We start from the raw sequence: 22,500 nt of genomic DNA on the forward strand, positions 1-22,500 counted from the left end.
GATTATATCTTGTTTTGTATCCTTGTTGGTACTTTAAGTTAACATCAAATGCTACAATATGCTACGACAGGGAGGGGTTTTTAAGTTTGCAAGTTGTTGTGGCCGAGTGGTTAAGGCGATGGACTAGAAATCCATTGGGGTCTCCCCTCGCTGGTTCGAATTCTGCCAACAATGAATATTATGTCTTGTTTTGTATCCTTTTTGGTACTTTAAGTTAACATCAAATGCTACAATGTGCTACAAGTCTATAAAACAAGAAAGATGCTACAATGTGCTACGACGGAGAGGGGTTTCTAAGCTTTCATGTTGTTGTGGCCGAGTGGTTAAGGCGATGGACTAGAAATCCAATGGGGTCTCCCCTCGCAGGTTCGAATCCTGCCAACAACGAATATTATGTCTTGTTTTGTATCCTTATTGGTACTTTAAGTTAACATCAAATGCTACAATGTGCTACAAGTCTATAAAACAAGAAAGATGCTACAATGTGCTACAAGTCTATAAAACAACAAAGATGCTACAAGGTGCTACGACGGAGAGGAATTTCTAAGCTTTCATGTTGTTGTGGCCGAGTGGTTAAGGCGATGGACTTGAAATCCATTGGGGTCTCCCCTCGCAGGTTCGAATCCTGCCAACAACGAAGATTATATCTTGTTTTGTATCCTTATTGGTACTTTAAGTTAACATCAAATGCTACAATGTGCTACAAGTCTATAAAACAAGAAAGATGCTACAATGTGCTACGACGGAGAGGAGTTTCTAAGCTTTCATGTTGTTGTGGCCGAGTGGTTAAGGCGATGGACTAGAAATCCATTGGGGTCTCCCCTCGCAGGTTCGAATCCTGCCAACAACGAATTTTATCTCTTGTTTTGTATCCTTATTGGTACTTTAAGTTAACATCAAATGCTACAATGTGCTACGTCAGGGAGGGGTTTCTAAGTTTGCAAGTTGTTGTGGCCGAGTGGTTAAGGCGATGGACTTGAAATCCATTGGGGTCTCCCCTCGCAGGTTTGAATCCTGCCAACAACGAATATTATGTCTTGTTTTGTATCCTTATTGGTACTTTAAGTTAACATCAAATGCTACAATGTGCTACAAGTCTATAAAACAAGAAAGATGCTACAATGTGCTACGACAGGGAGGGCTTTCTAAGTTTTCATGTTGTTGTGGCCGAGTGGTTAAGGCGATGGACTAGAAATCCATTGGGGTCTCCCCTCGCAGATTCGAATCCTGCCCACAACGAAGATTATATCTTGTTTTGTATCCTTGTTGGTACTTTAAGTTAACATCAAATGCTACAATGTGCTACGACAGGGAGGGGTTTTTACGTTTGCAAGTTGTTGTGGCCGAGTGGTTAAGGCGATGGACTAGAAATCCATTGGGGTCTCCCCTCGCAGGTTCGAATCCTGCCAACAACGAAGATTATATCTTGTATTGTATCCTTGTTGGTACTTTAAGTTAACATCAAATGCTACAATGTGCTACGACAGGGAGGGGTTTTTAAGTTTGCAAGTTGTTGTGGCCGAGTGGTTAAGGCGATGGACTAGAAATCCATTGGGGTCTCCCCTCGCAGGTTCGAATCATGCCAACAACGAATATTATCTCTTGTTTTGTATCCTTATTGGTACTTTAAGTTAACATCAAATGCTACAATGTGCTACGTCAGGGAGGGGTTTCTAAGTTTGCAAGTTGTTGTGGCCGAGTGGTTAAGGCGATGGACTTGAAATCCATTGGGGTCTCCCCTCGCAGGTTCGAATCCTGCCAACAACGAATACTATGTCTTGTTTTGTATCCTTATTGGTACTTTAAGTTAACATCAAATGCTACAATGTGCTACAAGTCTATAAAACAAGAAAGATGCTACAATGTGCTATGACAGGGAGGGCTTTCTAAGCTTTCATGTTGTTGTGGCCGAGTGGTTAAGGCGATGGACTAGAAATCCATTGGGGTCTCCCCTCGCAGATTCGAATCCTGCCAACAACGAAGATTATATCTTGTTTTGTATCCTTGTTGGTACTTTAAGTTAACATCAAATGCTACAATGTGCTACGACAGGGAGGGGTTTTTAAGCTTTCATGTTGTTGTGGCCGAGTGGTTAAGGCGATGGACTAGAAATCCATTGGGGTCTCCCCTCGCAGGTTCGAATCCTGCCAACAACGAATATTATCTCTTGTTTTGTATCCTTATTGGTACTTTAAGTTAACATCAAATGCTACAATGTGCTACGACAGGGAGGGGTTTTTAAGTTTGTAAGTTGTTGTGGCCGAGTGGTTAAGGCGATGGACTAGAAATCCATTGGGGTCTCCCCTCGCAGGTTCGAATCTTGCCAACAATGAAGATTATATCTTGTTTTGTATCCTTGTTGGTACTTTAAGTTAACATCAAATGCTACAATGTGCTACAAGTCTATAAAACAACAAAGATGCTACAAGGTGCTACGACGGAGAGGAGTTTCTAAGCTTTCATGTTGTTGTGGCCGAGTGGTTAAGGCGATGGACTTGAAATCCATTGGGGTCTCACCTCGCAGGTTCGAATCCTGCCAACAACGAAGATTATATCTTGTTTTGTATCCTTATTGGTACTTTAAGTTAACATCAAATGCTACAATGTGCTACAAGTCTATAAAACAAGAAAGATGCTACAATGTGCTACGACGGAGAGGGGTTTCTAAGCTTTCATGTTGTTGTGGCCGAGTGGTTAAGGCGATGGACTAGAAATCCATTGGGGTCTCCCCTCGCAGGTTCGAATCCTGCCAACAACGAAGATTATATCTTGTTTTGTATCCTTGTTGGTACTTTAAGTTAACATCAAATGCTACAATGTGCTACAAGTCTATAAAACAAGAAAGATGCTACAATGTGCTACGACAGGGAGGGGTTTCTAAGTTTGCAAGTTGTTGTGGCCGAATGGTTAAGGCGATGGACTAGAAATCCATTGGGGTCTCCCCTCGCAGGTTTGAATCCTGTCAACAACGAATATTATGTCTTGTTTTGTATCCTTATTGGTACTTTAAGTTAACATCAAATGCTACAATGGGCTACAAGTCTATAAAACAACAAAGATGCTACAAGGTGCTACGACGGAGAGGGGTTTCTAAGCTTTCATGTTGTTGTGGCCGAGTGGTTAAGGCGATGGACTAGAAATCCATTGGGGTCTCCCCTCGCAGGTTCGAATCCTGCCAACAACGAAGATTATATCTTGTTTTGTATCCTTGTTGGTACTTTAAGTTAACATCAAATGCTACAATGTGCTACAAGTCTATAAAACAAGAAAGATGCTACAATGTGCTACAACAGGGAGGGGTTTCTAGGTTTGCAAGTTGTTGTGACCGAGTGGTTAAGGCGATGGACTTGAAATCCATTGGGGTCTCCCCTCGCAGGTTCGAATCCTGCCAACAACGAAGATTATATCTTGTTTTGTATCCTTGTCGGTACTTTAAGTTGACATCAAATGCTACAATGTGCTACGACAGGGAGGGGTTCTTAAGTTTGCAAGTTGTTGTGGTTGAGTGGTTAAGGCGATGGACATGAAATCCATTGGGGTCTCCCCTCGCAGGTTCGAATCCTGCCAACAACGAATATTATGTCTTGTTTTGTATCCTTATTGGTACTTTAAGTTAACATCAAATGCTACAATGTGCTACAAGTCTATAAAACAAGAAAGATGCTACAATGTGCTACGACAGGGAGGGCTTTCCAAGCTTTCATGTTGTTGTGGCCGAGTGGTTAAGGCGATGGACTAGAAATCCATTGGGGTCTCCCCTCGCAGATTCGAATCCTGCCAACAATGAAGATTATATCTTGTTTTGTATCCTTGTTGGTACTTTAAGTTAACATCAAATGCTACAATGTGCTACAAGTCTATAAAACAAGAAAGATGCTACAATGTGCTACGACAGGGAGGGGTTTCTAAGTTTGCAAGTTGTTGTGGCCGAGTGGTTAAGGCGATGGACTTGAAATCCATTGGGGTCTCCGCTCGCAGGTTCGAATCCTGCCAACAACGAATATTATCTGTTGTTTTGTATCCTTATTGGTACTTTAAGTTAACATCAAATGCTACAATGTGCTACAAGTCTATAAAACAAGAAAGATGCTACAATGTGCTACGACAGGGAGGGGTTTCTAGGTTTGCAAGTTGTTGTGGCCGAGTGGTTAAGGCGATGGACTAGAAATCCATTGGGGTCTCCCCTCGCAGGTTCGAATCCTGTCAACAACGAATATTATGTCTTGTTTTGTATCCTTATTGGTACTTTAAGTTAACATCAAATGCTACAATGGGCTACAAGTCTATAAAACAACAAAGATGCTACAAGGTGCTACGACGGAGAGGGGTTTCTAAGCTTTCATGTTGTTGTGGCCGAGTGGTTAAGGCGATGGACTAGAAATCCATTGGGGTCTCCCCTCGCAGGTTCGAATCCTGCCAACAACGAAGATTATATCTTGTTTTGTATCCTTGTCGGTACTTTAAGTTGACATCAAATGCTACAATGTGCTACGACAGGGAGGGGTTTTTAAGTTTGCAAGTTGTTGTGGCCGAGCGGTTAAGGCGATGGACTAGAAATCCATTGGGGTCTCCCCTCGCAGGTTCAAATCCTGCCAACAGTGAAGATTATATCTTGTTTTGTATCCTTATTGGTACTTTAAGTTAACATCAAATGCTACAATGTGCTACAAGTCTATAAAACAAGAAAGATGCTACAATGTGCTACGACAGGGAGGGGTTTCTAGGTTTGCAAGTTGTTGTGGCCGAGTGGTTAAGGCGATGGACTTGAAATCCATTGGGGTCTCCCCTCGCAGGTTCGAATCCTGCCAACAACGAATACTATGTCTTGTTTTGTATCCTTATTGGTACTTTAAGTTAACATCAAATGCTACAATGTGCTACAAGTCTATAAAACAAGAAAGATGCTACAATGTGCTACGACAGGGAGGGCTTTCTAAGCTTTCATGTTGTTGTGGCCGAGTGGTTAAGGCGATGGACTAGAAATCCATTGGGGTCTCCCCTCGCAGATTCGAATCCTGCCAACAACGAAGATTATATCTTGTTTTGTATCCTTGTTGGTACTTTAAGTTAACATCAAATGCTACAATGTGCTACGACAGGGAGGGGTTTTTAAGCTTTCATGTTGTTGTGGCCGAGTGGTTAAGGCGATGGACTAGAAATCCATTGGGGTCTCCCCTCGCAGGTTCGAATCCTGCCAACAACGAATATTATCTCTTGTTTTGTATCCTTATTGGTACTTTAAGTTAACATCAAATGCTACAATGTGCTACGACAGGGAGGGGTTTTTAAGTTTGTAAGTTGTTGTGGCCGAGTGGTTAAGGCGATGGACTAGAAATCCATTGGGGTCTCCCCTCGCAGGTTCGAATCTTGCCAACAATGAAGATTATATCTTGTTTTGTATCCTTGTTGGTACTTTAAGTTAACATCAAATGCTACAATGTGCTACAAGTCTATAAAACAACAAAGATGCTACAAGGTGCTACGACGGAGAGGAGTTTCTAAGCTTTCATGTTGTTGTGGCCGAGTGGTTAAGGCGATGGACTTGAAATCCATTGGGGTCTCACCTCGCAGGTTCGAATCCTGCCAACAACGAAGATTATATCTTGTTTTGTATCCTTATTGGTACTTTAAGTTAACATCAAATGCTACAATGTGCTACAAGTCTATAAAACAAGAAAGATGCTACAATGTGCTACGACGGAGAGGGGTTTCTAAGCTTTCATGTTGTTGTGGCCGAGTGGTTAAGGCGATGGACTAGAAATCCATTGGGGTCTCCCCTCGCAGGTTCGAATCCTGCCAACAACGAAGATTATATCTTGTTTTGTATCCTTGTTGGTACTTTAAGTTAACATCAAATGCTACAATGTGCTACAAGTCTATAAAACAAGAAAGATGCTACAATGTGCTACGACAGGGAGGGGTTTCTAAGTTTGCAAGTTGTTGTGGCCGAGTGGTTAAGGCGATGGACTAGAAATCCATTGGGGTCTCCCCTCGCAGGTTCGAATCCTGTCAACAACGAATATTATGTCTTGTTTTGTATCCTTATTGGTACTTTAAGTTAACATCAAATGCTACAATGTGCTACGACAGGGAGGGGTTCTTAAGTTTGCAAGTTGTTGTGGTTGAGTGGTGTCAAATCTAATCGTTTTTAGTTAATTGTGTATTTCTCTGTCTTCTATGTTACAAATAATCCTGATGTGCTTGACTTGTATTACAACTCGTTTTTCTGCTGTTTTGTACCGAAAGCTATGACATCGTTTGTAATTGCTATCTATGGGCGAACTTTGAACCGGAAACGTATGTGTGACGTCATTGATACTTTCTGCGCATGCGCACGTTTTGAACAAAACCGGGTTGCACCACGAGAAACACGTGAGACGCTAAAACTTTTTTGAATTCGTCTACCACTGCGCAGTTAATAAATTCTAAAACTACATTTTGCCTCTCTTATTGATCACTTGGGGTTAACCTACGAAAATATTAACCCTAACATTTTTGATGCCGAGACCCGGATGATACGTAGTATTTTGAAGTTGAAAACGAAAAAAAAAACCAATCCAGTTTACCACGTGGTCTAGAACAAAGGAAACTTTTTTTCTCGAGATCAACTTCAAACTCAGCGGCATCGTCAACGAACCAGGATGAAGTGGTCGGTAAGAGATGCATTTTAATATAAAATTTGGAATAATTTTAAGAACGAAGCCATTTTTATAGTAAGATAAAATAGAACATGACCCAGCATAGCGATCGTAGTGTTGGAAGGGCGCCAGATGTGGGCTTGAGAAGCCATTACAAACCTTAGCTAAGTAAATTACCCATAAGGCATCAGAATAAAATACGAAGTATTTTAAATACTCAAACTTTTTGTTTGAGACGGGTGGATGGCCTCGGGACGGGAAATGCCCAATGCTAACCCATATTTGGGACGGAAGTGGGAACGAGTACGGGGGGAGGGTACAGAAACGACCCCCCACTTTTCCCATGGATGGTCTTTTGTTAGGAACAAAAGACCGGATCCATCTGTGGTCATATAAAATAAAGTTTAAGTAAACTGCATGGCTTAATAAAAAAGTGTACACGGTTTAAAATTAATTTTTTTGTGTGGGCCCACTCTGTCTTGTCAAATGTTTTATGTTTGTTCAATGTGTAAATGTTTGTAGTCTTTCCTGTATTCTTTTTTTTCTTGTTTTATGTTTGTTTGTACTGTTTTTTTTAATCAGCCCACGTAACTGAAAAGAAAGAAAAATAGGAAAATACGAAGAAAAGTGCCGCAAACGAGAAAGCGCGCGCATTTTCAAAAGGGAAACGGAAGCGCACATTGCAACGAGAGAAACGTTATTTTTTAACAGTAAGACCGTTTAAAATATGTTGTTTTTGGGTGGAACCGATAGAACATTGCGTTAGGAATCGAAAACGTTCGTTTTTTGGGAAATCGGCGTTTGGCGCTAACGGTGTACAACATAACGCCTGCGGGCCTAAGGGGTTCCAAAAAATATTTTTTTTCGGTCCGAAATTTTTTTTTGTTTTTTCAATTGGAAAACGATAAATTTAGGTGTGCTAAGTTTAGAAAACTTATGTTTGAGTTATTTTAGATGCGTTAAAAGAAGTTAATGCCAGAATAACACTTACCAAAGATACAATAACAAAAATAAAGATAGAATATTCCGGTTTTCAGTTCTAAATTAGAAAATTAAGGACTGCAAAGACGGGGGAAGTTATTGCCAAATTAATACAATAAAAAAAAATTTTTTTATTCGATGAATTTTTTCTTTTTATAAAACCAGGGTTGTTGTATTTTTGTTTTTCTCTTTTTAGTTAAAGGAAGAAAATGGGTCAGACCAATAGAGATAAAAGGTGTTTTGTACAAAATTATCGAAATAGAGCGAATAATTATTTTCAATGAATATGGAGAGAAAATTCATTGAGGGGAATAAAAATGATAAAATGACTCGTAGATCAATACACGTCATTTTTATCATTTAGGCTGGTAACCTGAAAAGGGTGTTAGAAAGGGCAGAAGAAAAAAGTGTTATGTAGGGAATGTATTGTTGGCAAAGCATGTAAGGAAGTTGTTAGATGGGGCGGCAGTGGCTCAGGAGGTAGAGGACTCGTCTTGGGATCAAGAGATCGCAGTTCGAATCCTGGCTCCTCCGTGTTACATGTCGAAATGTACTTGGGTAAGACACTGAACCCCTAGTACCCCCAATAAGCAGGTTAGCGCCTTTCATGGCTGCACGGCCGCTATTGGGAAATGTGAAGCACAATGTAAAGCGCTTTGGGAAGTCTTGACTTTAAAAGCGCTATATAAATGCATTTCATTTCATTAGATGGACAGTAAAAGTTCGAAGTTCTGAAGAAAGGTTTTAAAGGAAGTAGGCACGAAGATCAGATTGAAGGCTGAATTAGTTCACGAAAGGATGGAGACACAAGATGTGGACTGATCAGAGCGAGAAAAAAAGAAAGGATATTGCAAGTAGATAAGAGTTGGTAAAAGGAAGTGAAAAAAAAAGGGTAAAGAAAGTGAATCGTTAAGGAAAAGAGCAAGTGGAATACAAGTAAGAGAAAGAAGGAATGTAAAAGGGAAAAGTTATTTAAAGAAAAAAAATAATTCGCTGAAAATTGGATATGAAAAACTTGAGACAAAAGTATGAAAAACATCACATTAGTGTTTTTGGAGTTCCTCATAGTCTTGAAAAACACTATATATATGCAAACCATTTATAATAAGAATATACCTTTACCGATATAGTTAGAAATGGGTTAACATATTGTGACTGACAATGAAAATTGGCATTACAATCCATCTACAAAGTAAGGTAAAGGAGCAGAGAAGGTAAGGTTATAGTTATAATTGATACAATATTTGCACAAAAAATTAATTGCATGTAAGACGTTACATGCAATTGAGGTTTGTGTAATATGCATTTGGTGAATAGTCATCATAATTTAAAGTTGTCAGCATTGTGCAAAACATGTGACAGTATTATTATAGATAAGCTATACAAATTAACGGAAAATATTTGAAGGATGAAAATCTATTTGAAGGCAAATGAACATAGATATGCTATCGAACACTACACTATTTCGTTGCCATAATGGGAATTATTATAGACTAGAATATTGTTGGGGAACTATCGTGAAAACACTGCAAAGTATCTAAGGTAAAGTTTGATTTTACAGTAAAAGTGTTGCACTAACAATGTTTTGAGTTCTAGAAGTTTGGTTCTTGTCTCATTTGGACTCAACAACTCGCTGAGGAGAAAATGGGAGGAAGAGCGATCAGCGAAAGGTAGCACTATTAACGATGATGAAGATATTACATGTGATGAGCAATGGTAAGTGAAAAATTTTTATGATATTAAAGGAATATGTCATCAATAAAGGTGTTACAGGTGAGAACCAGAAAAGTTTTGTGTTCATATTCGGCCGGTATGAACCATAACTATGACGCGTAGATCTCATCCCATCAGCTACACCGCTTGTCCTCAATGGGGTATCAAGAATGTTGGAGTCCATCACAGCGACCGTCGAGCAGCGATTGGAGGGCACCCTGAACTGGTTGCAAGCCAATTGCAGGGCACACAAAGATAGACAATTCACTAGCTTATTCACACGTAGGGAAGCTTTGGACCAGCCAGTCCACATGAAATGCATGTTTTTGAATGAGGTAAGTAATCCGGATAGCCGGACTGAAATAATGAGATCATGCAGGCTCCACACCAGAGCCCTGTGGCTGACTTGGAACACACACACCTGTTCCCAGGTCCTTAGTAATGCAGCACACGTGCTGGCCAATGCGCCACCGTGCTACACACACATATATTATATATATATGAAACAATTTTAATACTGAACTATCAATAATGATAATATAATAGGGATTTTGAATTCCCTGTACTAGCTTGTTAAAAGATTTATAGATCTTGGGAGAGATCTAATAACCCTGAAATTTAGTGATACGAAGATCGAACTTATGAATCGGTGACAACAGGGGTCAGCAATAAATGATTGGTGAAAAATTAATGCCATTGATTGCGAAAAACTAATGGAATGGTAGCTGTACGTACGTAGTGTGGTTGCACAGCAGCTTTTTATTGGTCGGGACAAAATCGGGCTTGTTGATTGGCTCGCGTTTTGCCTCAAGCACGTACGTCGTGGATGAACATACGCACACGTTGTACACCACTACTACTACGCTGTATTGATTGTAATCTTCGCACGGTTATGGGACCGAAGGAAAAAAAAATGGTTAGATTAGATTAGAGGGATCAGTTTGTTCGGCCATATTGACACGGCTAGTATGCCATTAAATTACTAATTAATGGCTAGAAATCCAATAAATACCCATTAATTGGCCTTGCCGAAAAAGAAAAAAAAAACCAAAAAATTAATTTTAATTTTTTCGCACTTGGATATTGATTTTTTTCCAAAAATCAATTGCTGATGACCCCTGGGTGACAAATATAGTAGATATCTGCGTATTCTTTCAGTTTTGATCATCGAACTATTAATTTATTTTCTGCATTTGTTGATGGTAATTGTAAATAACAGGCTTGTCTTTTTTTTTTTTTTTTCCACTTTTCTGCTTTCTGTGCTCTCTTTAACATCTTAGTAGTACATAATTGGTGACATCAATCATCAAACCAAATGAGCCGTAAAAGCAAGCTCTCTTTGATGCATTGAACAAGGAAAAAAGCCGTTTGTCTAATAAAAAGACTGACCTTCGCGCGACAAGAATTACCAACAACAATGACGTAATCTCGAAGCGATGAGATCTCGTTAGCTAAGATCGGCGTGCAGAGAAATAAAACTCGTATAACAAAAACTCGTACAGAAAATAACAAAATAACGATTAGGTTTTAATGCGATAAATCTTTGTTAAAGAGTAACTAAATGATAATGACAATTTAAGGGAAAAGGTTGCGTCCCCAGCATAAATGACGTGGGGAAATGAAAACAATGAGTGTTTAATACAAGATAACTATACAGAATAGTTTAAAAAGAATATTTGAGTAACCGAACTAATCACTTTTTGTTGAAGATGCGAATAGCAAAGGGTAATAACTTTAAGACATGTAGTTTTGCTCCTGATAAAGCAGGGACGAAAAAAAACAATGAAGATGACTGAAAAAAAAAAACGTCCATAATTTTAGTGTTCATCTTCTCGTTCGTAAATGGACAAATTCAAAAGAGGCGTAATATGTAGAGGTTATTTCCTTAGTTATTCTCGTATTCAATAATAGATTACTCTGAATAGGTCATTTGAACCATTTCAAATAATCAAAATTTTGAAAGTTTGAAAATGACGACAAATTAACACAAAAAAGAATTGGAGACTAGAAATCATAACGTAGCTGAAGCTATTTCAGTCACTGAATCTATTTTTTTTTCTTTTAAACAGGAAAAAGAGAAACAAGTAGCAATAGTTGGACCAGATCGTTAATTTGTTTAGCTTTAATCACAAGGGATCTTGAAAGGATGCTTAGAACGAAGACTAGTGCGTAGAAACGAAGATTGTTGCGCAAAATAAGAGATAATGAAAATAAAATGGATACACTCAACAAGATAATTCATAAGTGACGGGTATGTATTGTTCTATATTGAATCAATAACAAAAGATTGATTATGATTACAGAGAGAACAAAATACAATTAGAAAACTTATGACATTAAGTTCGATTTGGCATTTTTGAGAATTTTTTTTCAGACCTTTTGAGATTTTTGATATTTAGTGTGAGAATTTGGAATTTTGACAAATTTAGCCCAAAAGGAAATTGGGAGGACAATTGATTACACACTGAATTTTTTTAGAATGAGCGTTACAATTGACAAATGATAAACAAATGTGTAACAAATGCTGACTTTTGGTTGAGTTGAAAAGAAACTGTTTCTATGGAAGAGCATTTTTAGAACACAATGAGAAACTGATCAATCTGTAAGAGGGCCATAGGAAATAATGGATTAGTTGATTTCGAGACAATTCGGGCTAAATTAAGAATAATTGCATGGGAAATAAATGGATAGAAATTAATTAAACCAAGATAATGTCTACGAGTACTTAAATTTAGAGAAAAATTTAAGACATTGAATAATGCGGCCAATTTATTAAAAAATCCCACTACATAAGCACAATGGAATTAACGAGACTCTTAAGTGTCTGAATTCCACCAAAAGACTCTTTTTGAAAGTCCATTTACTCTTCAAAGGACATACCACCCTGTCAAAAAGAAATCATGGACAAAAATCATTTGCTGAAAGAGCCAAAGACATCAGTCATGCATTATCTGCGCCGCTTATCAACAGCGAGGCCAAGGGAGTGAGATGGAGCACATCCCAACTACGCTCAACAACGACATCATGGGAGTGTTGGGGGCACATCCCAGCTGCTTTTCAGACAGCTAACAGGAGATTCCTGCAGTCGTTGCCAGTGGAACTGACAGAAAAGTCAATAAAGTCATTTTGTGTTTGACATGGACACATTTTTGAAAAACTATTTTTGATGGGCCAAAAGCAACATTCAACTGGTGAATGAAATGTGGAATAAGCAAATCAAAAGACTGAAAGACAACAACATTCAAGAACACGTCTGCTTGAAGTTTTATAGAGTCTTGTTAATACAAAGTGTAAATGTATTTGAGGAAGATTGATAAATTAATCTTGCAAATTTATAAATGTGTCTGATTTCACTCCTATTCAAAGATTGGGAACTTAGGTTTTAACTCAGGGGGGAAGAATTGAGACATTCAGTAAAAAATAAGTTAAAACCTCGTTTTTTCCGAAATTGATGAAAAATTGTCTTCTGAATATGCTCTCCATATAACGTTTTTTTTGAGATTCAAATTACGAAATTTGGACGAATAGAAAAATATTACACAAAAGAAATGTTGTAATATAACAAATTTACAATGGTTATCAAATTGATCAACAAAAATCGATTTAAATAACCATTCACCATTAGAAAATCGCCCACATTGAGAACATTTTGGGATGGTATTTTTCATTTTTGGCAAAATCATTCACTTTGAGCGTGAATTACCTGCTTTCTTTGCAAAATACTGTTATTTTGAACAAATTTACTTACTGAAAAGATAATACATAGGTTATGATTTTTACAAAAGGCAAAACAAAGGGTGAATCATAACAATAGAAACGTCTTTTCTTGGGTTAAATTGATAATTTAACAATCTATCCTGGTCATCTGCCTCGAGGGGAATGGCCAACAGCAAAATAACACATTGAAAATCAAAAGAAAATGCAAATAAAAGGTGCATACAAATTTTTTTCTCAAATGTGATCAATCTACAAAAGAGAACACTCAAATCAAGGTAAATGATTCTGACAAGGATGATGGTTAGACTGATTCAGTGACTAGATTTAGTGAAAAAGCAAAATTTGAAATTTAGACCTGACAATTTAAAAAATAAATTGTTTATCTTCGAGTTAGCATTTTGGGATAGAACGCTCAAAATGGATAGGGCATCTTATAGTGGGGATTTTGATTTCACTTAAAATAAATATAAAGACAACTTGAGAAAATATACAAATCTATAAATGAATTTTTTTTAATTAGCTTTGAGCCATGAAGTCTCAAGAGGGGGGGGGAAGAAATAAGAATAGTACATTCTATTAATAAAAAATTTTTTAATTAAGTCCTGACTATCCTTTTTCCTATCTATAGCTTTCCCGGAATATTCAGTTCTATGATATTCATTATGCTTCTCTCATCCATACAGGGGATGGTGACCCCTGCTGAACAGATGACTGAGTTCTGTCTGCCCAGGGAGCTTCGAACCTAACTTTTCTTCCCAAGGGCAGCTGTCAGGACTCTGGGGAGTGTTCCAGCACTCGCGCCATCAACTGTGTCTCCACACACGTCCGCCTCGACGCAGGAGGCTGTTGTCATCTCAGGGAAGAAGCTAACTTGCCAGATCCGAAAAGAGGAGCAATCCAATGTGGACAACTGGATGGTGTCATCTCATCTACAAGCGACACATCATCACGCCAGGAGGTCATCACCATGACGACGGAACTCTGAGGACCCGGCGCTCAAAGGACAGAAGTAAATCCAGCCTGATGAGACAGCCCTGGTGGTCGCTCCGTTCCCCAGAATGCCCCCCGTGCCAAAGCCCCCCTTGGGTCCCATCCCCCTTCACAGTCCCCTCCAAGCAGGGTCCACCCGAGCGCCTGAGCCAGCAGGCCTTCGTCATCGAGTTCTTCGACGATAACCTTCGTAAGAAGCGCTCCCAGTCCTTCACTCATAACCCTGCACACGCCGAGTCCTACTCTGCCCTCAAGACCAAACTGGAGCGACGCAAAGGTGACGATCGCCCGGCGTCTATTCATGGCCACGTGGCCTCGACCCAGCAGGTCACCGTGCCGCTCAAAGGCCCCGGGGGCTATGGAGTCATCCAGAGATCTAGTTCTCTAAAATGGGAACATGCTGGTGCTGAGACCTCTCGCTCAACTTCAGCCATCTATGTTCGTCCTTTCGGCAGTGTCGGAAAGAAGTCCTACCGTTAAAGACCATATACATTTTGCTAGTAATAAAAGGTGTGGGGATCCTTATGGTGCCCATGCTGATGATAAACTGCATCAAAAGCTGCCAATAGTGCCCTAATCTATTCTTCCGAAAGAATAGGCATTATATTCTATAATGATATCTAGAGAAATGGTCGTAAAAGTACCAAAATGAGAATCCTAACAACTAAGGGAGGAAATAAGATAAGGTTCAATTTCTTCTATCGTAATGTTGAAAATTTTGGACTTTGCGGACTGCTTTGTTTTATTGGTATCAGTTCCCATACACCGAATTTTAATGGACTTAGACAGCATTGTCTAAAAGAACTCATCCCTACCAACAAAGGGAAACCTCTCTATTGCACACGCGAACATTTGAGTGGGTAAGCTAATCGAGTCCCGCTCACCAAGTCATTCAGGCCCTGTGAAGACCAACACACAGGCAGGGTTTTTTGTTTTGTGTTTTTTGTATTATGGTTTTTGTTCGTTTTATCTGTGATTCTTATAGTTAACTATCGCACATTACTACAACGTTTTCTAGCATAAGAAACACTCTCGACCTCACGAAAATGAGGTGGGAGGAGGGGAATTTTTCTCCTTTACGAAGGTTTTTCGCCCCTCCACGAAACTACTAACCTGTTGTTTTTCTTAATGTGTTAACTTGAAAATCTCTGGTACTATCACTGATATCCTTCGAAATCCACAACAGGGGGGAAATGTCAAATCTAATCGTTTTTAGTTAATTGTGTATTTCTCTGTCTTCTATGTTACAAATAATCCTGATGTGCTTGACTTGTATTACAACTCGTTTTTCTGCTGTTTTGTACCGAAAGCTATGACATCGTTTGTAATTGCTATCTATGGGCGAACTTTGAACCGGAAACGTATGTGTGACGTCATTGATACTTTCTGCGCATGCGCACGTTTTGAACAAAACCGGGTTGCACCACGAGAAACACGTGAGACGCTAAAACTTTTTTGAATTCGTCTACCACTGCGCAGTTAATAAATTCTAAAACTACATTTTGCCTCTCTTATTGATCACTTGGGGTTAACCTACGAAAATATTAACCCTAACAGTGGTTAAGGCGATGGACATGAAATCCATTGGGGTCTCCCCTCGCAGGTTCGAATCCTGCCAACAACGAATATTATGTCTTGTTTTGTATCCTTATTGGTACTTTAAGTTAACATCAAATGCTACAATGTGCTACAAGTCTATAAAACAAGAAAGATGCTACAATGTGCTACGACAGGGAGGGCTTTCCAAGCTTTCATGTTGTTGTGGCCGAGTGGTTAAGGCGATGGACTAGAAATCCATTGGGGTCTCCCCTCGCAGATTCGAATCCTGCCAACAATGAAGATTATATCTTGTTTTGTATCCTTGTTGGTACTTTAAGTTAACATCAAATGCTACAATGTGCTACAAGTCTATAAAACAAGAAAGATGCTACAATGTGCTACGACAGGGAGGGGTTTCTAAGTTTGCAAGTTGTTGTGGCCGAGTGGTTAAGGCGATGGACTTGAAATCCATTGGGGTCTCCGCTCGCAGGTTCGAATCCTGCCAACAACGAATATTATCTCTTGTTTTGTATCCTTATTGGTACTTTAAGTTAACATCAAATGCTACAATGTGCTACAAGTCTATAAAACAAGAAAGATGCTACAATGTGCTACGACAGGGAGGGGTTTCTAGGTTTGCAAGTTGTTGTGGCCGAGTGGTTAAGGCGATGGACAAGAAATCCATTGGGGTCTCCCCTCGCAGGTTCGAATCCTGTCAACAACGAATATTATGTCTTGTTTTGTATCCTTATTGGTACTTTAAGTTAACATCAAATGCTACAATGGGCTACAAGTCTATAAAACAACAAAGATGCTACAAGGTGCTACGACGGAGAGGGGTTTCTAAGCTTTCATGTTGTTGTGGCCGAGTGGTTAAGGCGATGGACTAGAAATCCATTGGGGTCTCCCCTCGCAGGTTCGAATCCTGCCAACAACGAAGATTATATCTTGTTTTGTATCCTTGTCGGTACTTTAAGTTGACATCAAATGCTACAATGTGCTACGACAGGGAGGGGTTTTTAAGTTTGCAAGTTGTTGTGGCCGAGCGGTTAAGGCGATGGACTAGAAATCCATTGGGGTCTCCCCTCGCAGGTTCAAATCCTGCCAACAGTGAAGATTATATCTTGTTTTGTATCCTTATTGGTACTTTAAGTTAACATCAAATGCTACAATGTGCTACAAGTCTATAAAACAAGAAAGATGCTACAATGTGCTACGACAGGGAGGGGTTTCTAGGTTTGCAAGTTGTTGTGGCCGAGTGGTTAAGGCGATGGACTTGAAATCCATTGGGGTCTCCCCTCGCAGGTTCGAATCCTGCCAACAACGAATACTATGTCTTGTTTTGTATCCTTATTGGTACTTTAAGTTAACATCAAATGCTACAATGTGCTACAAGTCTATAAAACAAGAAAGATGCTACAATGTGCTACGACAGGGAGGGCTTTCTAAGCTTTCATGTTGTTGTGGCCGAGTGGTTAAGGCGATGGACTAGAAATCCATTGGGGTCTCCCCTCGCAGATTCGAATCCTGCCAACAACGAAGATTATATCTTGTTTTGTATCCTTGTTGGTACTTTAAGTTAACATCAAATGCTACAATGTGCTACGACAGGGAGGGGTTTTTAAGCTTTCATGTTGTTGTGGCCGAGTGGTTAAGGCGATGGACTAGAAATCCATTGGGGTCTCCCCTCGCAGGTTCGAATCCTGCCAACAACGAATATTATCTCTTGTTTTGTATCCTTATTGGTACTTTAAGTTAACATCAAATGCTACAATGTGCTACGACAGGGAGGGGTTTTTAAGTTTGTAAGTTGTTGTGGCCGAGTGGTTAAGGCGATGGACTAGAAATCCATTGGGGTCTCCCCTCGCAGGTTCGAATCTTGCCAACAATGAAGATTATATCTTGTTTTGTATCCTTGTTGGTACTTTAAGTTAACATCAAATGCTACAATGTGCTACAAGTCTATAAAACAACAAAGATGCTACAAGGTGCTACGACGGAGAGGAGTTTCTAAGCTTTCATGTTGTTGTGGCCGAGTGGTTAAGGCGATGGACTTGAAATCCATTGGGGTCTCACCTCGCAGGTTCGAATCCTGCCAACAACGAAGATTATATCTTGTTTTGTATCCTTATTGGTACTTTAAGTTAACATCAAATGCTACAATGTGCTACAAGTCTATAAAACAAGAAAGATGCTACAATGTGCTACGACGGAGAGGGGTTTCTAAGCTTTCATGTTGTTGTGGCCGAGTGGTTAAGGCGATGGACTAGAAATCCATTGGGGTCTCCCCTCGCAGGTTCGAATCCTGCCAACAACGAAGATTATATCTTGTTTTGTATCCTTGTTGGTACTTTAAGTTAACATCAAATGCTACAATGTGCTACAAGTCTATAAAACAAGAAAGATGCTACAATGTGCTACGACAGGGAGGGGTTTCTAAGTTTGCAAGTTGTTGTGGCCGAGTGGTTAAGGCGATGGACTAGAAATCCATTGGGGTCTCCCCTCGCAGGTTCGAATCCTGTCAACAACGAATATTATGTCTTGTTTTGTATCCTTATTGGTACTTTAAGTTAACATCAAATGCTACAATGGGCTACAAGTCTATAAAACAACAAAGATGCTACAAGGTGCTACGACAGGGAGGGCTTTCCAAGCTTTCATGTTGTTGTGGCCGAGTGGTTAAGGCGATGGACTAGAAATCCATTGGGGTCTCCCCTCGCAGATTCGAATCCTGCCAACAATGAAGATTATATCTTGTTTTGTATCCTTGTTGGTACTTTAAGTTAACATCAAATGCTACAATGTGCTACAAGTCTATAAAACAAGAAAGATGCTACAATGTGCTACAACAGGGAGGGGTTTCTAGGTTTGCAAGTTGTTGTGACCGAGTGGTTAAGGCGATGGACTTGAAATCCATTGGGGTCTCCCCTCGCAGGTTCGAATCCTGCCAACAACGAAGATTATGTCTTGTTTTGTATCCTTATTGGTACTTTAAGTTAACATCAAATGCTACAATGTGCTACAAGTCTATAAAACAAGAAAGATGCTACAATGTGCTACGACAGGGAGGGCTTTCCAAGCTTTCATGTTGTTGTGGCCGAGTGGTTAAGGCGATGGACTAGAAATCCATTGGGGTCTCCCCTCGCAGATTCGAATCCTGCCAACAATGAAGATTATATCTTGTTTTGTATCCTTGTTGGTACTTTAAGTTAACATCAAATGCTACAATGTGCTACAAGTCTATAAAACAAGAAAGATGCTACAATGTGCTACGACAGGGAGGGGTTTCTAAGTTTGCAAGTTGTTGTGGCCGAGTGGTTAAGGCGATGGACTTGAAATCCATTGGGGTCTCCGCTCGCAGGTTCGAATCCTGCCAACAACGAATATTATCTCTTGTTTTGTATCCTTATTGGTACTTTAAGTTAACATCAAATGCTACAATGTGCTACAAGTCTATAAAACAACAAAGATGCTACAAGGTGCTACGACGGAGAGGGGTTTCTAAGCTTTCATGTTGTTGTGGCCGAGTGGTTAAGGCGATGGACTAGAAATCCATTGGGGTCTCCCCTCGCAGATTCGAATCCTGCCAACAATGAAGATTATATCTTGTTTTGTATCCTTGTTGGTACTTTAAGTTAACATCAAATGCTACAATGTGCTACAAGTCTATAAAACAAGAAAGATGCTACAATGTGCTACGACAGGGAGGGGTTTCTAAGTTTGCAAGTTGTTGTGGCCGAGTGGTTAAGGCGATGGACTTGAAATCCATTGGGGTCTCCCCTCGCAGGTTCGAATCCTGTCAACAACGAATATTATGTCTTGTTTTGTATCCTTATTGGTACTTTAAGTTAACATCAAATGCTACAATGGGCTACAAGTCTATAAAACAACAAAGATGCTACAAGGTGCTACGACGGAGAGGGGTTTCTAAGCTTTCATGTTGTTGTGGCCGAGTGGTTAAGGCGATGGACTAGAAATCCATTGGGGTCTCCCCTCGCAGGTTCGAATCCTGCCAACAACGAAGATTATATCTTGTTTTGTATCCTTGTCGGTACTTTAAGTTGACATCAAATGCTACAATGTGCTACGACAGGGAGGGGTTTTTAAGTTTGCAAGTTGTTGTGGCCGAGCGGTTAAGGCGATGGACTAGAAATCCATTGGGGTCTCCCCTCGCAGGTTCAAATCCTGCCAACAGTGAAGATTATATCTTGTTTTGTATCCTTATTGGTACTTTAAGTTAACATCAAATGCTACAATGTGCTACAAGTCTATAAAACAAGAAAGATGCTACAATGTGCTACGACGGAGAGGGGTTTCTAAGCTTTCATGTTGTTGTGGCCGAGTGGTTAAGGCGATGGACTAGAAATCTATTGGGGTCTCCCCTCGCAGGTTCGAATTCTGCCAACAACGAAGATTATATCTTTTTTTCTATCCTTGTTGGTATTTTAAGTTAACATCAAATGCTACAATGTGCTACGTCAGGGAGGGGTTTATAAGTTTGCAAGTTGTTGTGGCCGAGTGGTTAAGGCGATGGACTTGAAATCCATTGGGGTCTCCCCTCGCAGGTTCGAATCCTGCCAACAACGAATATTATGTCTTGTTTTGTATCCTTATTGGTACTTTAAGTTAACATCAAATGCTACAATGGGCTACAAGTCTATAAAACAACAAAGATGCTACAAGGTGCTACGACGGAGAGGAGTTTCTAAGCTTTCATGTTGTTGTGGCCGAGTGGTTAAGGCGATGGACTTGAAATCCATTGGGGTCTCCCCTCGCAGGTTCGAATCCTGCCAACAACGAATATTATGTCTTGTTTTGTATCCTTATTGGTACTTTAAGTTAACATCAAATGCTACAATGTGCTACAAGTCTATAAAACAAGAAAGATGCTACAATGTGCTACGACGGAGAGGGGTTTCTAAGCTTTCATGTTGTTGTGGCCGAGTGGTCAAGGCAATGGACTAGAAATCCATTGGGGTCTCCCCTCGCAGGTTCGAATCCTGCCAACAACGAAGATTATATCTTGTTTTGTATCCTTATTGGTACTTTAAGTTAACATCAAATGCTACAATGTGCTACAAGTCTATAAAACAAGAAAGATGCTACAATGTGCTACGACAGGGAGGGGTTTCTAAGTTTGCAAGTTGTTGTGGCCGAGTGGTTAAGGCGATGGACTAGAAATCCATTGGGGTCTCCCCTCGCAGGTTCGAATCCTGCCAACAACGAATATTATGTCTTGTTTTGTATCCTTATTGGTACTTTAAGTTAACATCAAATGCTACAATGTGCTACAAGTCTATAAAACAACAAAGATGCTACAAGGTGCTACGACGGAGAGGAGTTTCTAAGCTTTCATGTTGTTGTGGCCGAGTGGTTAAGGCGATGGACTTGAAATCCATTGGGGTCTCACCTCGCAGGTTCGAATCCTGCCAACAACGAAGATTGTATCTTGTTTTGTATCCTTATTGGTACTTTAAGTTAACATCAAATGCTACAATGTGCTACAAGTCTATAAAACAAGAAAGATGCTACAATGTGCTACGACGGAGAGGGGTTTCTAAGCTTTCATGTTGTTGTGGCCGAGTGGTTAAGGCGATGGACTAGAAATCCATTGGGGTCTCCCCTCGCAGGTTCGAATCCTGCCAACAACGAAGATTATATCTTGTTTTGTATCCTTGTTGGTACTTTAAGTTAACATCAAATGCTACAATGTGCTACAAGTCTATAAAACAAGAAAGATGCTACAATGTGCTACGACAGGGAGGGGTTTCTAAGTTTGCAAGTTGTTGTGGCCGAGTGGTTAAGGCGATGGACTAGAAATCCATTGGGGTCTCCCCTCGCAGGTTCGAATCCTGCCAACAACGAATATTATGTCTTGTTTTGTATCCTTATTGGTACTTTAAGTTAACATCAAATGCTACAATGGGCTACAAGTCTATAAAACAACAAAGATGCTACAAGGTGCTACGACGGAGAGGAGTTTCTAAGCTTTCATGTTGTTGTGGCCGAGTGGTTAAGGCGATGGACTTGAAATCCATTGGGGTCTCCCCTCGCAGGTTCAAATCCTGCCAACAGTGAAGATTATATCTTGTTTTGTATCCTTATTGGTACTTTAAGTTAACATCAAATGCTACAATGTGCTACGACAGGGAGGGGTTTTTAAGTTTGCAAGTTGTTGTGGCCGAGTGGTTAAGGCGATGGACTTGAAATCCATTGGGGTCTCCCCTCGCAGGTTCGAATCCTGCCAACAACGAAGATTATATCTTGTTTTGTATCCTTGTTGGTACTTTAAGTTAACATCAAATGCTACAATGTGCTACAAGTCTATAAAACAAGAAAGATGCTACAATGTGCTACGACAGGGAGGGGTTTCTAACTTTGCAAGTTGTTGTGGCCGAGTGGTTAAGGCGATGGACTTGAAATCCATTGGGGTCTCCCCTCGCAGGTTCGAATCCTGCCAACAACAAATATTATCTCTTGTTTTGTATCCTTATTGGTACTTTAAGTTAACATCAAATGCTACAATGTGCTACAAGTCTATAAAACAAGAAAGATGCTACAATGTGCTACGACAGGGAGGGGTTTCTAGGTTTGCAAGTTAATGTGACCGAGTGGTTAAGGCGATGGACTTGAAATCCATTGGGGTCTCCCCTCGCAGGTTCGAATCCTGCCAACAACGAAGATTATATCTTGTTTTGTATCCTTGTCGGTACTTTAAGTTGACATCAAATGCTACAATGTGCTACGACAGGGAGGGGTTTTTAAATTTGCAAGTTGTTGTGGCCGAGCGGTTAAGGCGATGGACTAGAAATCCATTGGGGTCTCCCCTCGCAGGTTCGAATCCTGCCAACAACGAATATTATCTCTTGTTTTGTATCCTTATTGGTACTTTAAGTTAACATCAAATGCTACAATGTGCTAC

General features: G+C 40.0%; 1 protein-coding gene and 47 non-coding genes across 49 annotated transcripts in view; 47 read left to right on the top strand and 1 right to left on the bottom strand.

Annotated features, from left to right (window-relative positions):
- plat (plasminogen activator, tissue) overlaps positions 1 to 22,500 on the bottom strand; it is a 110,360-nt gene that overhangs the window by 26,535 nt on the left and 61,325 nt on the right. The gene's annotated exons all lie outside the window — the stretch shown is intronic.
- trnas-aga (transfer RNA serine (anticodon AGA)) lies at positions 306 to 387 on the top strand. Its single transcript has one exon. It is a non-coding gene; the product is annotated as a tRNA-Ser (tRNA).
- On the top strand, positions 556 to 637 carry trnas-uga (transfer RNA serine (anticodon UGA)). Its single transcript has one exon. It is a non-coding gene; the product is annotated as a tRNA-Ser (tRNA).
- On the top strand, positions 769 to 850 carry trnas-aga (transfer RNA serine (anticodon AGA)). The gene has a single exon. It is a non-coding gene; the product is annotated as a tRNA-Ser (tRNA).
- On the top strand, positions 945 to 1,026 carry trnas-uga (transfer RNA serine (anticodon UGA)). The gene has a single exon. It is a non-coding gene; the product is annotated as a tRNA-Ser (tRNA).
- trnas-aga (transfer RNA serine (anticodon AGA)) lies at positions 1,334 to 1,415 on the top strand. Its single transcript has one exon. It is a non-coding gene; the product is annotated as a tRNA-Ser (tRNA).
- On the top strand, positions 1,510 to 1,591 carry trnas-aga (transfer RNA serine (anticodon AGA)). The gene has a single exon. It is a non-coding gene; the product is annotated as a tRNA-Ser (tRNA).
- On the top strand, positions 1,686 to 1,767 carry trnas-uga (transfer RNA serine (anticodon UGA)). Its single transcript has one exon. It is a non-coding gene; the product is annotated as a tRNA-Ser (tRNA).
- On the top strand, positions 1,899 to 1,980 carry trnas-aga (transfer RNA serine (anticodon AGA)). Its single transcript has one exon. It is a non-coding gene; the product is annotated as a tRNA-Ser (tRNA).
- trnas-aga (transfer RNA serine (anticodon AGA)) lies at positions 2,075 to 2,156 on the top strand. The gene has a single exon. It is a non-coding gene; the product is annotated as a tRNA-Ser (tRNA).
- On the top strand, positions 2,464 to 2,545 carry trnas-uga (transfer RNA serine (anticodon UGA)). The gene has a single exon. It is a non-coding gene; the product is annotated as a tRNA-Ser (tRNA).
- trnas-aga (transfer RNA serine (anticodon AGA)) lies at positions 2,677 to 2,758 on the top strand. Its single transcript has one exon. It is a non-coding gene; the product is annotated as a tRNA-Ser (tRNA).
- trnas-aga (transfer RNA serine (anticodon AGA)) lies at positions 3,103 to 3,184 on the top strand. The gene has a single exon. It is a non-coding gene; the product is annotated as a tRNA-Ser (tRNA).
- Positions 3,316 to 3,397, top strand: trnas-uga (transfer RNA serine (anticodon UGA)). The gene has a single exon. It is a non-coding gene; the product is annotated as a tRNA-Ser (tRNA).
- On the top strand, positions 3,492 to 3,573 carry trnas-uga (transfer RNA serine (anticodon UGA)). Its single transcript has one exon. It is a non-coding gene; the product is annotated as a tRNA-Ser (tRNA).
- On the top strand, positions 3,918 to 3,999 carry trnas-uga (transfer RNA serine (anticodon UGA)). The gene has a single exon. It is a non-coding gene; the product is annotated as a tRNA-Ser (tRNA).
- On the top strand, positions 4,131 to 4,212 carry trnas-aga (transfer RNA serine (anticodon AGA)). Its single transcript has one exon. It is a non-coding gene; the product is annotated as a tRNA-Ser (tRNA).
- Positions 4,344 to 4,425, top strand: trnas-aga (transfer RNA serine (anticodon AGA)). The gene has a single exon. It is a non-coding gene; the product is annotated as a tRNA-Ser (tRNA).
- On the top strand, positions 4,733 to 4,814 carry trnas-uga (transfer RNA serine (anticodon UGA)). Its single transcript has one exon. It is a non-coding gene; the product is annotated as a tRNA-Ser (tRNA).
- Positions 4,946 to 5,027, top strand: trnas-aga (transfer RNA serine (anticodon AGA)). Its single transcript has one exon. It is a non-coding gene; the product is annotated as a tRNA-Ser (tRNA).
- Positions 5,122 to 5,203, top strand: trnas-aga (transfer RNA serine (anticodon AGA)). The gene has a single exon. It is a non-coding gene; the product is annotated as a tRNA-Ser (tRNA).
- Positions 5,511 to 5,592, top strand: trnas-uga (transfer RNA serine (anticodon UGA)). Its single transcript has one exon. It is a non-coding gene; the product is annotated as a tRNA-Ser (tRNA).
- trnas-aga (transfer RNA serine (anticodon AGA)) lies at positions 5,724 to 5,805 on the top strand. Its single transcript has one exon. It is a non-coding gene; the product is annotated as a tRNA-Ser (tRNA).
- On the top strand, positions 5,937 to 6,018 carry trnas-aga (transfer RNA serine (anticodon AGA)). Its single transcript has one exon. It is a non-coding gene; the product is annotated as a tRNA-Ser (tRNA).
- Positions 16,008 to 16,089, top strand: trnas-uga (transfer RNA serine (anticodon UGA)). The gene has a single exon. It is a non-coding gene; the product is annotated as a tRNA-Ser (tRNA).
- Positions 16,434 to 16,515, top strand: trnas-aga (transfer RNA serine (anticodon AGA)). Its single transcript has one exon. It is a non-coding gene; the product is annotated as a tRNA-Ser (tRNA).
- On the top strand, positions 16,823 to 16,904 carry trnas-uga (transfer RNA serine (anticodon UGA)). The gene has a single exon. It is a non-coding gene; the product is annotated as a tRNA-Ser (tRNA).
- On the top strand, positions 17,036 to 17,117 carry trnas-aga (transfer RNA serine (anticodon AGA)). The gene has a single exon. It is a non-coding gene; the product is annotated as a tRNA-Ser (tRNA).
- On the top strand, positions 17,212 to 17,293 carry trnas-aga (transfer RNA serine (anticodon AGA)). Its single transcript has one exon. It is a non-coding gene; the product is annotated as a tRNA-Ser (tRNA).
- Positions 17,601 to 17,682, top strand: trnas-uga (transfer RNA serine (anticodon UGA)). The gene has a single exon. It is a non-coding gene; the product is annotated as a tRNA-Ser (tRNA).
- Positions 17,814 to 17,895, top strand: trnas-aga (transfer RNA serine (anticodon AGA)). The gene has a single exon. It is a non-coding gene; the product is annotated as a tRNA-Ser (tRNA).
- trnas-aga (transfer RNA serine (anticodon AGA)) lies at positions 18,027 to 18,108 on the top strand. The gene has a single exon. It is a non-coding gene; the product is annotated as a tRNA-Ser (tRNA).
- On the top strand, positions 18,453 to 18,534 carry trnas-uga (transfer RNA serine (anticodon UGA)). Its single transcript has one exon. It is a non-coding gene; the product is annotated as a tRNA-Ser (tRNA).
- On the top strand, positions 18,879 to 18,960 carry trnas-uga (transfer RNA serine (anticodon UGA)). The gene has a single exon. It is a non-coding gene; the product is annotated as a tRNA-Ser (tRNA).
- On the top strand, positions 19,305 to 19,386 carry trnas-uga (transfer RNA serine (anticodon UGA)). The gene has a single exon. It is a non-coding gene; the product is annotated as a tRNA-Ser (tRNA).
- Positions 19,518 to 19,599, top strand: trnas-aga (transfer RNA serine (anticodon AGA)). The gene has a single exon. It is a non-coding gene; the product is annotated as a tRNA-Ser (tRNA).
- Positions 20,083 to 20,164, top strand: trnas-uga (transfer RNA serine (anticodon UGA)). Its single transcript has one exon. It is a non-coding gene; the product is annotated as a tRNA-Ser (tRNA).
- Positions 20,296 to 20,377, top strand: trnas-uga (transfer RNA serine (anticodon UGA)). The gene has a single exon. It is a non-coding gene; the product is annotated as a tRNA-Ser (tRNA).
- trnas-aga (transfer RNA serine (anticodon AGA)) lies at positions 20,509 to 20,590 on the top strand. The gene has a single exon. It is a non-coding gene; the product is annotated as a tRNA-Ser (tRNA).
- Positions 20,722 to 20,803, top strand: trnas-aga (transfer RNA serine (anticodon AGA)). The gene has a single exon. It is a non-coding gene; the product is annotated as a tRNA-Ser (tRNA).
- Positions 20,935 to 21,016, top strand: trnas-uga (transfer RNA serine (anticodon UGA)). Its single transcript has one exon. It is a non-coding gene; the product is annotated as a tRNA-Ser (tRNA).
- trnas-aga (transfer RNA serine (anticodon AGA)) lies at positions 21,148 to 21,229 on the top strand. Its single transcript has one exon. It is a non-coding gene; the product is annotated as a tRNA-Ser (tRNA).
- Positions 21,361 to 21,442, top strand: trnas-aga (transfer RNA serine (anticodon AGA)). The gene has a single exon. It is a non-coding gene; the product is annotated as a tRNA-Ser (tRNA).
- On the top strand, positions 21,574 to 21,655 carry trnas-uga (transfer RNA serine (anticodon UGA)). The gene has a single exon. It is a non-coding gene; the product is annotated as a tRNA-Ser (tRNA).
- trnas-uga (transfer RNA serine (anticodon UGA)) lies at positions 21,750 to 21,831 on the top strand. The gene has a single exon. It is a non-coding gene; the product is annotated as a tRNA-Ser (tRNA).
- trnas-uga (transfer RNA serine (anticodon UGA)) lies at positions 21,963 to 22,044 on the top strand. Its single transcript has one exon. It is a non-coding gene; the product is annotated as a tRNA-Ser (tRNA).
- Positions 22,176 to 22,257, top strand: trnas-uga (transfer RNA serine (anticodon UGA)). The gene has a single exon. It is a non-coding gene; the product is annotated as a tRNA-Ser (tRNA).
- Positions 22,352 to 22,433, top strand: trnas-aga (transfer RNA serine (anticodon AGA)). The gene has a single exon. It is a non-coding gene; the product is annotated as a tRNA-Ser (tRNA).

The sequence above is a fragment of the Urocampus carinirostris genome, chromosome 5 (genome assembly GCF_059441175.1).
Source record: "Urocampus carinirostris isolate Australia breed hairy pipefish chromosome 5, RoL_Ucar_1.0, whole genome shotgun sequence".
Taxonomy (NCBI): domain Eukaryota; kingdom Metazoa; phylum Chordata; class Actinopteri; order Syngnathiformes; family Syngnathidae; genus Urocampus; species Urocampus carinirostris.